Source organism: Rhipicephalus microplus, unplaced genomic scaffold (genome assembly GCF_043290135.1).
Source record: "Rhipicephalus microplus isolate Deutch F79 unplaced genomic scaffold, USDA_Rmic scaffold_99, whole genome shotgun sequence".
Lineage (NCBI taxonomy): Eukaryota > Metazoa > Arthropoda > Arachnida > Ixodida > Ixodidae > Rhipicephalus > Rhipicephalus microplus.
This window is the reverse complement of record NW_027464671.1, coordinates 417,501-430,000: the sequence shown is the minus strand read 5'-3', so window position 1 is coordinate 430,000 and position 12,500 is coordinate 417,501. Positions and strand designations below refer to the sequence as shown.

Here is a 12,500-nt window from a genome sequence, read left to right as displayed (position 1 = left end):
GCTCTGGCACGACGGTCGCCACCGTCTCGCCCTTGAGTGGCCGCTGTTGGCGCTCGCTGTGAGGTGTTCAGCGTGCTGTCCGTGTTGCCGACGCGGTCAAAACGAGTCGACGGCTCACGTTCCCTTGTGCGCCGAAGGCTCTCTTGATATGTGATCCGACCCTCAGACAGACGAAGCCAAGGGAAGACCCAAGGCCGCAATGTGCGTTCAAAGAATCAGTGCTCAGTGTGTCCTGCAATTCACACCAAGTCTCGCAGCTGGCTGCGTTCTTCATCGACCCGAGAACCGAGTGATCCACCGCTTAGAGTCGTGAAAAAGTGTTTGTTCAATTCCGTACAGTCAAAACCAAACGTTTCTGGCACTCGGCCAAACAGTGGCCAAGAAGGGCGCTTTTCAGCGCACGCTTGGACTCCAAAACTCTGCCGCGCCTTTTTCGGCTGCCGCAAATCGAGCAAACGGTGTGTTTCGGACGGCGTTTCGCTTCCGCTACTTGCGAGTGCTTTCGTGGTCCACCCCTCTATAAATACTCGGGAGGCGTCGAAGCCGGTTCTCCAAGCCGGACCCGTAGGTATCGTTGTGTGCTCGCTCTCATTGGCCCGCCTAACCAGAAAATGCCTGCGGTACACCCATTTGGATAAGAGTGCACGCAGATGCGGGCCTCGACGGCTACACATTTCCTCGGGCGGCCGCCTCCCGGCCTCCGTGGAGCGCGGGATGCACGGTCCCATCAACAAGCCTCTCCCGTTTTTACCGTGGCGTCGCGGTTCACCACGGCGGGCGGGTCGGTCTCCTCCGCATAAAAAGGGGGACCCCCGCTTTTTGTTCCACGAAATCGCACAAGCTTTTTTCGCATCCACGGTTTGCCACCGCACACCAAAATGCCGATCCGGCTGCTTACTTTAGCCAACAGGTGGAGCCAGGCGCGCCGTACTTGCGCGGCACTTCCCACGTCCACCGAAGTCGGTGCCAAGGACCACTTTCGGCGCCGGAGCCGCGTACGAGCCTACTCGAGGCGGAAGAACGAAGCCAGCAAGGGCCTGGCCGCAAGTGCGTTCAATTGTCGGGACGTCCAAGTCCCTCGTTCTTCCGTGCTTCCTCTTTCGGCAAGTCGTTGCGGCACCTTCCCAAAGCGCGCAGACCCGCTAATCGCGACGAGCGCGACGTGGCCGTGCCGCCTTTCCCTCGGCAGCAAGCAAAACGCCTGGCAACGTCGACGCTCCCCTAACCGCGATCTCGCACCGTGTTTCGTGTGGCGAATTCAAAAGCCGGCCGGCGCTGCTGCAACCATTACGGTCGGTACGCATACGCCGCGGAGGGCGGGACGGTCATCGGAGCGTGCGGTTCCTCCATCGAGTACTGCGCACCTCGGCCGTCGCATCGCCGTGCCATGACCGGCCGCGCGTCAACGCGAACCGGTGCCAGCGAGATCCCTCGCCTGCAAGAACCGACCGGCAGCCTCCGTCACCCGAGGACGCGGAGGCGCTTGCCGCGGACGGCGGGACGGTATGCACTGGTGCACAGCGGACCCGTCACATCGCCAGTTCCTTGACCGACCGCCGACGCTTGAGCCGTTCCTCTCGTACTTGGCAGTCGCCGCGCGATTGTCGGGTCTCGTTCTTGCACGCTCGAACGGTCGGGAGGGCACTCGGCTGGCGTTTCGGGAACGCGCAGCCTCGCCTTCTACCGACGTAACCACGACTCGCCGTTCGCGCTCCGCCACTCCTGTTTACAGTACTAGGCGGTCCCGCAGCGGTCGGGTCGCGCATTTCGAGCGCTTCGAGCCACGGTGCAGTGGCGGGTCGAAAGCCGACCTATGAGTGCGTTGCGCCGTTTGTACCCGCGTCCGCCACCTGGCCGACCGTCCAAGGTCGCGGTGTTGGCGTCCGCTGGGCGCAACAATTTGTCACGGGGTGCCGCTCCACATTCAGGCAGCCCCGTGGGGAAAAGCCGACCCCGCGTCCAAACGGGGTCAGCGGCAGAAAGTGTCGGGCGCAGACGCAGCTGAGGCGCTCACCCTTCACAATCCGTTAATGATCCTTCCGCAGGTTCACCTACGGAAACCTTGTTACGACTTTTACTTCCTCTAAATGATCAAGTTTGGTCATCTTTCCAACAGACCGGCGCAACCGAAAGGCCGCGCCGGACATCGGTCCGAAGACCTCACTAAATCATTCAATCGGTAGTAGCGACGGGCGGTGTGTACAAAGGGCAGGGACGTAATCAACGCGAGCTTATGACTCGCGCTTACTGGGAATTCCTCGTTCAAGGGGAACAATTGCAAGCCCCTATCCCAATCACGAAAGAAGTTCCACGGGTTACCCAGTCTTTTCAGACAGGGATAAAGACACGCTGCTTCCTTCAGTGTAGCGCGCGTGCGGCCCCGGACATCTAAGGGCATCACAGACCTGTTATTGCTCTGTTTCGTGCGGCTAGGAGCCGCTTGTCCCTCTAAGAAGGTTGTAAGGTGCTGGGAACCCCGCACCTATTTAATAGGCTAGAGTCTCGTTCGTTATCGGAATTAACCAGACAAATCGCTCCACCAACTAAGAACGGCCATGCACCACCATCCACCGAATCAAGAAAGAGCTCTCAATCTGTCAATCCTCCCAGTGTCCGGGCCGGGTAAGTTTTCCCGTGTTGAGTCAAATTAAGCCGCAGGCTCCACTCCTGGTGGTGCCCTTCCGTCAATTCCTTTAAGTTTCAGCTTTGCAACCATACTTCCCCCGGAACCCAAATACTTTGGTTTCCCGGAAGCTGCCCGCCGAGTCATTTGAGTAACTCAGGCGGATCGCTGGTTGGCATCGTTTATGGTCAGAACTAGGGCGGTATCTGATCGCCTTCGAACCTCTGACTTTCGTTCTTGATCAATGAAAACATTCTTGGCAAATGCTTTCGCAGTAGTTCGTCTTGCGACGGTCCAAGAATTTCACCTCTAGCGCCGCAATACGAATGCCCCCGTCCGTCCCTCTTAATCATTACCTCGTATTCCAAAAACCAACAGAACAGAAACGAGGTCTTGTTCTATTATTCCATGCAAGTTTATTCAGGCGACTCGCCTGCGTTGAGCACTCTAATTTTTTCAAAGTAAAAGCACCGGCCATCTCGAGGCACACAATGAAGTGCACCAAGAAAGAACCGGCATGATGTTCAGTCCGAGCCGTCGCATCGGGTAGATGCACTACTCGTCTGGAACTGAGATCCAACTACGAGCTTTTTAACCGCAGCAGCTTTAGTATACGCTATTGGAGCTGGAATTACCGCGGCTGCTGGCACCAGACTTGCCCTCCAATTGATCCTCGTTAAAGGATTTAGAGTGTACTCATTTCAATTACGGGGCCTCAAAAGAGTCCCGTATTGTTATTTTTCGTCACTACCTCCCCGTGCCGGGAGTGGGTAATTTGCGCGCCTGCTGCCTTCCTTGGATGTGGTAGCCGTTTCTCAGGCTCCCTCTCCGGAATCGAACCCTGATTCTCCGTTACCCGTAACAACCATGGTAAGCAAGTAACCTACCATCGAAAGTTGATAAGGCAGACACTTGAAAGAAACGTCGCCGGCTCGTGGCCATGCGATCAGCACAAAGTTATCCAGAGTCACCACACAATACGGGCCGAAACCCGATCGATCTTGGTCTAATAAAAGCACCCGTTACCCAAAGGGCTCCAGGCTCACTGCATGTATTAGCTCTAGAATTGCCACAGTTATCCAAGTAGGAAGAAACGATCTAAGGAACCATAACTGATTTAATGAGCCATTCGCGGTTTCGCCTTATTTCGGCATGTACTTAGACATGCATGGCTTAATCTTTGAGACAAGCATATGATTACTGGCAGGATCAACCAGGTAATCGTTCGACTGCGCGTCCGTCCTCGCCTTCGGCGGGCCGGACGCAGTCTGTGTGCGGCGGAGGCCACCTTCAGGCGCCCCAACACGCTTATTTTGCACTCCGAGATGACGGCGTTCGAGCTCGCTACGGCACAACCTTCCCGAAAGACGAGTGGGAGCCGTGCGGCAAGAAGCACGTTCATGCTCGCTCTTTTTCGTTGCATCGACTCGGTCGCGCCGTGCGGGTTGCCCAAGCCCGCTGCACTGTCGGTGGACCGGCCGGAACTAGCAACGGAGCCGAGACCGCAAAGCCGCCAGACGACGGGTCACGCCCGCGTCTTCGGCGCTTTCGCATCTGAATCGCCCGAGGACGACACGGAACACACCTCGATATCGTGGTAAAACGGCACCGTCCGACAACCAGCCCCTAACGCATCAAGCGGATGAGGCTGCAGACGACTGCCGTGGATTCCCCTGGAGCAGACCCGAGGACACGCTTGACGAGGCCGAAGCCCGCCGCATATCAGACACCCGGTCGCTTTCGCGTACGCCGCTCACGAGAACCCCCACATAATAGCAGCGATAAGTACCCAGACCTCCTTGGGCACTAATACGAGCGTACTCGAGAAAATTTCACCGCGGGTGTGCCCCGAAACGTGTGGCACGTTGAGCGTGCCACAAGTCTACGTCGCTCTCAAACCCGCCGAGGTCGTAGAATTTGCGACCCTACTCACGAAATTGCCACCGAGGATACGGCCGCAAACGTACCGCACCTTGGGTAGGCCACGAGTTTGTGCAACACTACGCTGACGGCACAGCACCGAGGTCGTGCGCGCACGCACGGGAAAATTCCGCCGCGGTTTCTGCCGAAAACGTGAGGCACCACGACTCTCCGCAAGTTCGCGTCGACTGCGAAAGACCGAAGTCGTGAACGACGTGTCCGCTACTCGCCGCCGACACGCTGGACACCAAACGTACAACGAATCGACGGCGTCGTAGAGGCCCACGACGCGGTTTTCCTTAACGACGTCTCGGCGTGGCACCGACAGGTTAGAACGGCCGACCAACGTTCCCTGTCCGCCGTTCGGCTCAGTCGAAGGGCTCGGCGACTTCGGCAACGCTGCGAAGCCGCACGGTGACGCACGCCATGTCCCCATTTTTTTTTTCTTTCTGCGTCTGCCGGGGTGCCCCTATAATAGCAGCGATAAGCACCCAGACCGCCGTGGGTCGCTCGCCCCGGCTGACGTGGTTTTTCGTACTCCTGCGGCGGTCGCCGTCAAGCACGTCCAAATACGCTACTTTCGTGGGCGCATTCACGCTCTTTCGCTTCGCCGGAGTGCCAGCACTCACTCTGCCAAAAACGGCGAACATCCGAGCGGCGGTTCCCACTTTTGCGTCGGCGTCGCAAACCCCGCCCCGGCAGACGAGGTTTGCCGTACTCGTGCGACGGTGGCCGGCGGGCACGTCGAAAGACGCCGATATCGTGCGCGAATTGGCGCACCTTGGCTTCACAGGAGTGCCGCCACTGACTCCTCCAAAAACGGCGAAGATCCGAGCGGCGCTTCCCACTTTCGCATCGGCGTCCCGAACTCCGCCCCGGCTGACGCGGTTTACCGTACTCGTGCGACGGTCGCCGGCGAGCACGTGGAAAGACGCCGATATCGTGCCCGAATCGGCTCCGTTCGGCTTCGCCGGAGTGCCAGCACTGGCTCGGCGAAAGACGACGAACATCCGAGCGACGGTTCTCACTATTGCGTACGCGTCGCAAACCCCGCCCCGGCAGACGCACTTTGCCGTACTCGTGCGACGGTCGCCGGCGAGCACGTAGAAAGACGCCGATATCGTGCCGGAATCGGCCCCGTTTGGCTTCGCCGGAGTGCCAGCACTCACTCGGCCACAAACGGCGAACATCCGAGCGGCGGTTCCCACTTAGCCGTCGGCGTCCCGAACTCCGCCCCGGCAGACGCGGTTGCCGAGCTCGTGCGACTAGCGACCGCGAAGCCGTCTCGCGACGCCGCTTTCGTGCGCGGCTCCCACTGCGACCTGGGTCACCCGAGGTCGACGAGCAAAAAAGAATGTCGAAAAAAAAATTTTTTTTTTTTTGCGTCTGCCGGGGTGCCCCTATAATAGCAGCGATAAGCACCCAGACCGCCATGGGTCGCTCGCCCCGGCTGACGTGGTTTTTCGTTTTCCTGCGGTGGTCGTCGTCAAGCACGTCCAAACACGCCACTTTCGTGGGCGCATTCGCGCTCTTTCGCTTCGCCGGAGTGCCAGCACTCACTCTGCCAAAAACGGCGAACATCCTAGTGGCGGTTCCCACTTTTGCGTCGGCGTCGCCAACCCCGCCCCGGCATACGCGGTTTGCCGTACTCGTGCGGCGGTGGCCGGCGGGCACGTCGAAAGACACCGATATCGTGCGCGAGTCGATGCTTCTTGGTCTCGCAGGAGGGCCGCCACTCACTCCTGCAAAAACGGCGAAGATCCGAGCGGCGCTTCCCACTTTTTCGTCGGCGTCGCAAACCTCGCCCCGGCAGACGCGCTTTGCCGTACTCGTGCGACGGTCGCCGGCGAGCACGTCGAAATACGCCGATATCGTGCCCGAATCGGCCCCGTTTCGCTTCGCCGGAGTGCCAGCACTCGCTCGGCCAAAGACGACGAACATCCGAGCGACGGTTCCCACTATTGCGTACGCGTCGCAAACCCCGCCCCGGCAGACGCGGTTTGCCGTACTCGTGCGGCGGTGGCCGGCGGGCACGTCGAAAGACGCCGATATCGTGCACGAATTGGCGCTCCTTGGCTTCACCGGAGTGCCAGCACTCACTCGGCCAAAAACGGCGAACATCCGAGCAGCGGTACCCACTTAGCCGTCGGCATCCCGAACTCCGCGCCGGCTGACGCGGTTGCCGAGCTCGTGCGACTAGCGACCGCGAACGCGTCTCGCGACGCCGCTTTCGTGCGCGGCTCCCATTGCGACCTGGGTTACCCGAGCTCGACCAGCAAAAAAGAAGGTCGAAAAAAAATTTTTTTTTTTCTGCGTCTGCCGGGGTGCCCCTATAATAGCAGCGATAAGCACCCAGACCGCCGTGGGTCGCTCGCCCCGGCTGACGTGGTTTTTCGTACTCCTGCAGCGGTCGCCGTCAAGCACGTCCAAATACGCCACTTTCGTGGGCGCATTCGCGCTCTTTCGCGTCGCCGGAGTGCCAGCACTCACTCTGCCAAAAACGGCCAACATCCGAGCGGCGGTTCCCACTTTTGCGTCGGCGTCGTAAACCCCGCCCCGGCAGACGCGGTTTGCCCTACTCGTGCGACGGTCGCCGGCGAGCGCGTCGAAAGACGCCGATATCGTGCGCTAATTGGCGCTCCTTGGCTTCTCCGGAGTGCCGCCACTCACTCCTCCAAAAACGGCGAAGATCCGAGCGGCGTTCTCCACTTTCGCATCGGCGTCCCGAACTCCGCCCGGGCTGACGCGGTTTACCGTACTCGTGCGACGGTCGCCGGCGGGCACGTCGAAAGACGCCGATATCGTGCCGTAATCGGCCCCGTTTGGCTTCGCCCGAGTGCCAGCACTCACTCGGCCAAAAACGGCGAACATCCGAGCAGCGTTTCCCACTTTCGCATCGGCGTCCCGAAGCCCGCCCCGGCAGACGCGGTTTGCCCTACTCGAGCGACGGTCGCCGGCGATCACGTCGAAAGGCGCCGAATTCGTGCACGAATCGATGCTTCTTGGTCTCGCAGGAGGGCCGCCACTCACTCCTGCAAAAACGGCGAAGATCCGAGTTGCGCTTCCCACTTTTTCGTCGGCGTCCCGAACTACGCCCCGGCTGACGCGGTTTACCGTACTCGTGCGACGGTCGCCGGCGGTCACTTCAAAATACGCCGATTTCGTGGGCGCATTCACGCTGTTTCGCTTCCCCGGAGTGCCAACACTCACTCTGCCGAAAGCGGCGATCATCCGAGCGGCGGTTCCCACTTTTGCGTCGGCTTCGCAAACGGCGCCCCGGCAGACGCGCTCGTGCGACGTACTCGTGCGACGGTCGCCGGCGAGCACGTCGAAAGACGCCGATATCGTGCTCGAATCGACCCCGTTTCGCTTCGCCGGAGTGCTGCCAGTCACGGCGCAGAAAACGGCGAACAAGTGTTTTTTTTTTTTCCTAGAATTTGTGTTATAGAAGGCACATTTGATATCGGACGATAATTTTCAACTTTATCACGCGCACCGATTTTCGTGTAGAGGTTTGCAAATTTATGGGAATTTCTCCACTTGGAATAATGCGATTTAGTAGTACTACGAGAACTTCATGGATGTACTCAAGGGTACGGGGCAAGTCAGTTACGTCAACACCTGCAGATTATTTACACTTCAAACTGAAAATTGTTGGTTGTGAGTCCTCGTGTGATATTAAAGGCCGATTCGCTAACACATAGAACAAAGAAAGAAAGGAAGAAAAAACGCCCGCGCTCGCTCAAGAAACCTGGGTTCGCAACAAGTGGCAACAACAAGCAACCGAGCGAGTGCGCCAAAACCCGTGGCGGCCGAACAAACGCGAAGTCCCAACCGCGTCAGCCGGGGCGGCACGGGACAGGAAAAATCACTTCAGCCGGGGCGGCGGGGCACCGAATAAACCTCGTCACCTCGTCGCAGGATAAAAGAGGAAACAAAAAGTCTAAACAGCGTCTGCTGGAGCGAATGCGTAATAAAACAACAACAACAACAAAAAAAAAAACACCCGCGCTCAAGAAGTCTGCAATCACCACAAAAGGCGACTGTGACCGAGCAGCGTCAGCCGGGGCCGTGCGGAAACGGAAAAACCGCGACTACCGGGGCGTCGAGGCACCGAAAAATCCACTTCAGCCGCGGCGAAAAAAAAAACAAAAAGAAAGACGGAGGGGGGGGGGGGGAACCACGTCTGCCGGGGCGAAGGAAAAAAAAAACGCGTCTGCCGGGGCGAGCCCGGGTGCGGCACCACCGGGAAAACTGTGGCAAACAGACATGGCGATCGAGTGAGTGGGCCGCCAGCCAGGCTCAGCCAAAAAGTGCAAAGTCCGAACTGCGTCAGCCGGGGCGGCAAAAACCGCGTCAGCCGGGGCGGCGCAAAAAACCGCGTCTGCCGGGGCGGCACGAAACCGCGTCAGCCGGGGCGGCGCGAAAACTGCGTCAGCCGGGGCGAAAGAAAAAAAAAAACGCGTCTGCCGGGGCAAGCCCGGGTGCGGCACCACCGGGAAAACTGTGGCAAACAGACATGGCGATCGAGTGAGTGGGCCGCCAGCCAGGCACAGCCGAAAAGTGCAAAGTCCGAACCGTGTCAGCCGGGGCGGCAAAAACCGCGTCAGCCGGGGCGGCGCGAAAACCGCGTCTGCCGGGGCGGCGCGAAAACTGCGTCAGCCGGGGCGAGCCCGGGTGCGGCACCACCGGGAAAACTGTGGCTAACAGACATGGCGATCGAGTGAGTGGGCCACCAGCCAGGCTCAGCCGAAAAGTGCTAAGTCCGAACTGCGTCAGCCGGGGCGGCAAAAACCGCGTCAGCCGGGACGGCAAAAACCGCGTCAGCCGGGGCGGCGCAAAAACCGCGTCTGCCGGGGCGGCACGAAACCGCGTCAGCCGGGGCGGCGCGAAAACTGCGTCAGCCGGGGCGAGCCCGGGTGCGGCACCACCGGGAAAACTGTGGCAAACAGACATGGCGATCGAGTGAGTGGGCCGCCAGCCAGGCTCAGCCAAAAAGTGCCAAGTCCGAACTGCGTCAGCCGGGGCGGCAAAAAACCGCGTCAGCCGGGGCGGCGCAAAAAACCGCGTCTGCCGGGGCGGCGCGAAAACCGCGTCTGCCGGGGCGGCGCGAAAACTGCGTCAGCCGGGGCGAAAGAAAAAAAAAACGCGTCTGCCGGGGCGAGCCCGGGTGCGGCACCACCGGGAAAACTGTGGCAAACAGACATGGCGATCGAGTGAGTGGGCCGCCAGCCAGGCACAGCCGAAAAGTGCCAAGTCCGAACTGCGTCTGCCGGGGCGGCACGAAACCGCGTCAGCCGGGGCGGCGCGAAAACTGCGTCAGCCGGGGCGAAAGAAAAAAAAAACGCGTCTGCCGGGGCGAGCCCGGGTGCGGCACCACCGGGAAAACTGTGGCAAACAGACATGGCGATCGAGTGAGTGGGCCGCCAGCCAGGCTCAGCCAAAAAGTGCAAAGTCCGAACTGCGTCAGCCGGGGCGGCAAAAACCGCGTCAGCCGGGGCGGCGCAAAAAACCGCGTCTGCCGGGGCGGCACGAAACCGCGTCAGCCGGGGCGGCGCGAAAACTGCGTCAGCCGGGGCGAAAGAAAAAAAAAAACGCGTCTGCCGGGGCAAGCCCGGGTGCGGCACCACCGGGAAAACTGTGGCAAACAGACATGGCGATCGAGTGAGTGGGCCGCCAGCCAGGCACAGCCGAAAAGTGCAAAGTCCGAACCGTGTCAGCCGGGGCGACGCAAAAACCGCGTCAGCCGGGGCGGCGCGAAAACCGCGTCAGCCGGGGCGGCACGAAACCGCGTCAGCCGGGGCGGCGCGAAAACTGCGTCAGCCGGGGCGGCGCGAAAACCTCGTCAGCCGGGGCGAGCGAAAAGGGGGGGGGGGAACCACGTCTGCCGGGGCGAAAGAAAAAAAAACGCGTCTGCCGGGGCGAGCCCGGGTGCGGCACCACCGGGAAGACTGTGGCAAACAGACATGGCGATCGAGTGAGTGGGCCGCCAGCCAGGCTCAGCCCAAAAAGTGCTAAGTCCGAACTGCGTCAGCCGGGGCGGCAAAAACCGCGTCAGCCGGGGCGGCGCGAAAACCGCGTCTGCCGGGGCGGCGCGAAAACTGCGTCAGCCGGGGCGAGCCCGGGTGCGGCACCACCGGGAAAACTGTGGCTAACAGACATGGCGATCGAGTGAGTGGGCCACCAGCCAGGCTCAGCCAAAAAGTGCCAAGTCCGAACTGCGTCAGCCGGGGCGGCAAAAACCGCGTCAGCCGGGGCGGCAAAAACCGCGTCAGCCGGGGCGGCGCAAAAACCGCGTCTGCCGGGGCGGCACGAAACCGCGTCAGCCGGGGCGGCGCGAAAACTGCGTCAGCCGGGGCGAGCCCGGGTGCGGCACCACCGGGAAAACTGTGGCAAACAGACATGGCGATCGAGTGAGTGGGCCGCCAGCCAGGCTCAGCCAAAAAGTGCCAAGTCCGAACTGCGTCAGCCGGGGCGGCAAAAAACCGCGTCAGCCGGGGCGGCGCAAAAAACCGCGTCTGCCGGGGCGGCGCGAAAACCGCGTCTGCCGGGGCGGCGCGAAAACTGCGTCAGCCGGGGCGAAAGAAAAAAAAAAACGCGTCTGCCGGGGCGAGCCCGGGTGCGGCACCACCGGGAAAACTGTGGCAAACAGACATGGCGATCGAGTGAGTGGGCCGCCAGCCAGGCACAGCCGAAAAGTGCCAAGTCCGAACTGCGTCTGCCGGGGCGGCACGAAACCGCGTCAGCCGGGGCGGCGCGAAAACTGCGTCAGCCGGGGCGAAAGAAAAAAAAAACGCGTCTGCCGGGGCGAGCCCGGGTGCGGCACCACCGGGAAAACTGTGGCAAACAGACATGGCGATCGAGTGAGTGGGCCGCCAGCCAGGCTCAGCCAAAAAGTGCAAAGTCCGAACTGCGTCAGCCGGGGCGGCAAAAACCGCGTCAGCCGGGGCGGCGCAAAAAACCGCGTCTGCCGGGGCGGCACGAAACCGCGTCAGCCGGGGCGGCGCGAAAACTGCGTCAGCCGGGGCGAAAGAAAAAAAAAAACGCGTCTGCCGGGGCAAGCCCGGGTGCGGCACCACCGGGAAAACTGTGGCAAACAGACATGGCGATCGAGTGAGTGGGCCGCCAGCCAGGCACAGCCGAAAAGTGCAAAGTCCGAACCGTGTCAGCCGGGGCGACGCAAAAACCGCGTCAGCCGGGGCGGCGCGAAAACCGCGTCAGCCGGGGCGGCACGAAACCGCGTCAGCCGGGGCGGCGCGAAAACTGCGTCAGCCGGGGCGGCGCGAAAACCTCGTCAGCCGGGGCGAGCGAAAAGGGGGGGGGGGAACCACGTCTGCCGGGGCGAAAGAAAAAAAAAACGCGTCTGCCGGGGCGAGCCCGGGTGCGGCACCACCGGGAAGACTGTGGCAAACAGACATGGCGATCGAGTGAGTGGGCCGCCAGCCAGGCTCAGCCCAAAAAGTGCTAAGTCCGAACTGCGTCAGCCGGGGCGGCAAAAACCGCGTCAGCCGGGGCGGCGCGAAAACCGCGTCTGCCGGGGCGGCGCGAAAACTGCGTCAGCCGGGGCGAGCCCGGGTGCGGCACCACCGGGAAAACTGTGGCTAACAGACATGGCGATCGAGTGAGTGGGCCACCAGCCAGGCTCAGCCAAAAAGTGCTAAGTCCGAACTGCGTCAGCCGGGGCGGCAAAAACCGCGTCAGCCGGGGCGGCAAAAACCGCGTCAGCCGGGGCGGCGCAAAAACCGCGTCTGCCGGGGCGGCACGAAACCGCGTCAGCCGGGGCGGCGCGAAAACTGCGTCAGCCGGGGCGAGCCCGGGTGCGGCACCACCGGGAAAACTGTGGCAAACAGACATGGCGATCGAGTGAGTGGGCCGCCAGCCAGGCTCAGCCAAAAAGTGCCAAGTCCGAACTGCGTCAGCCGGGGCGGCAAAAAACCGCGTCAGCCGGGGCGGCGCA

At 61.3% G+C, this 12,500-nt stretch overlaps 2 non-coding genes across 2 annotated transcripts; both read right to left on the bottom strand.

Annotated features, from left to right (window-relative positions):
* Positions 1–156: 156 nt before the first annotated feature.
* Positions 157–309, bottom strand: LOC142790393 (5.8S ribosomal RNA). Its single transcript, XR_012889484.1, has one exon. It is a non-coding gene; the product is annotated as a 5.8S ribosomal RNA (ribosomal RNA).
* A 1,719-nt stretch (positions 310–2,028) lies between these two features.
* LOC142790318 (small subunit ribosomal RNA) lies at positions 2,029–3,843 on the bottom strand. Its single transcript, XR_012889429.1, has one exon. It is a non-coding gene; the product is annotated as a small subunit ribosomal RNA (ribosomal RNA).
* Positions 3,844–12,500: the final 8,657 nt, after the last annotated feature.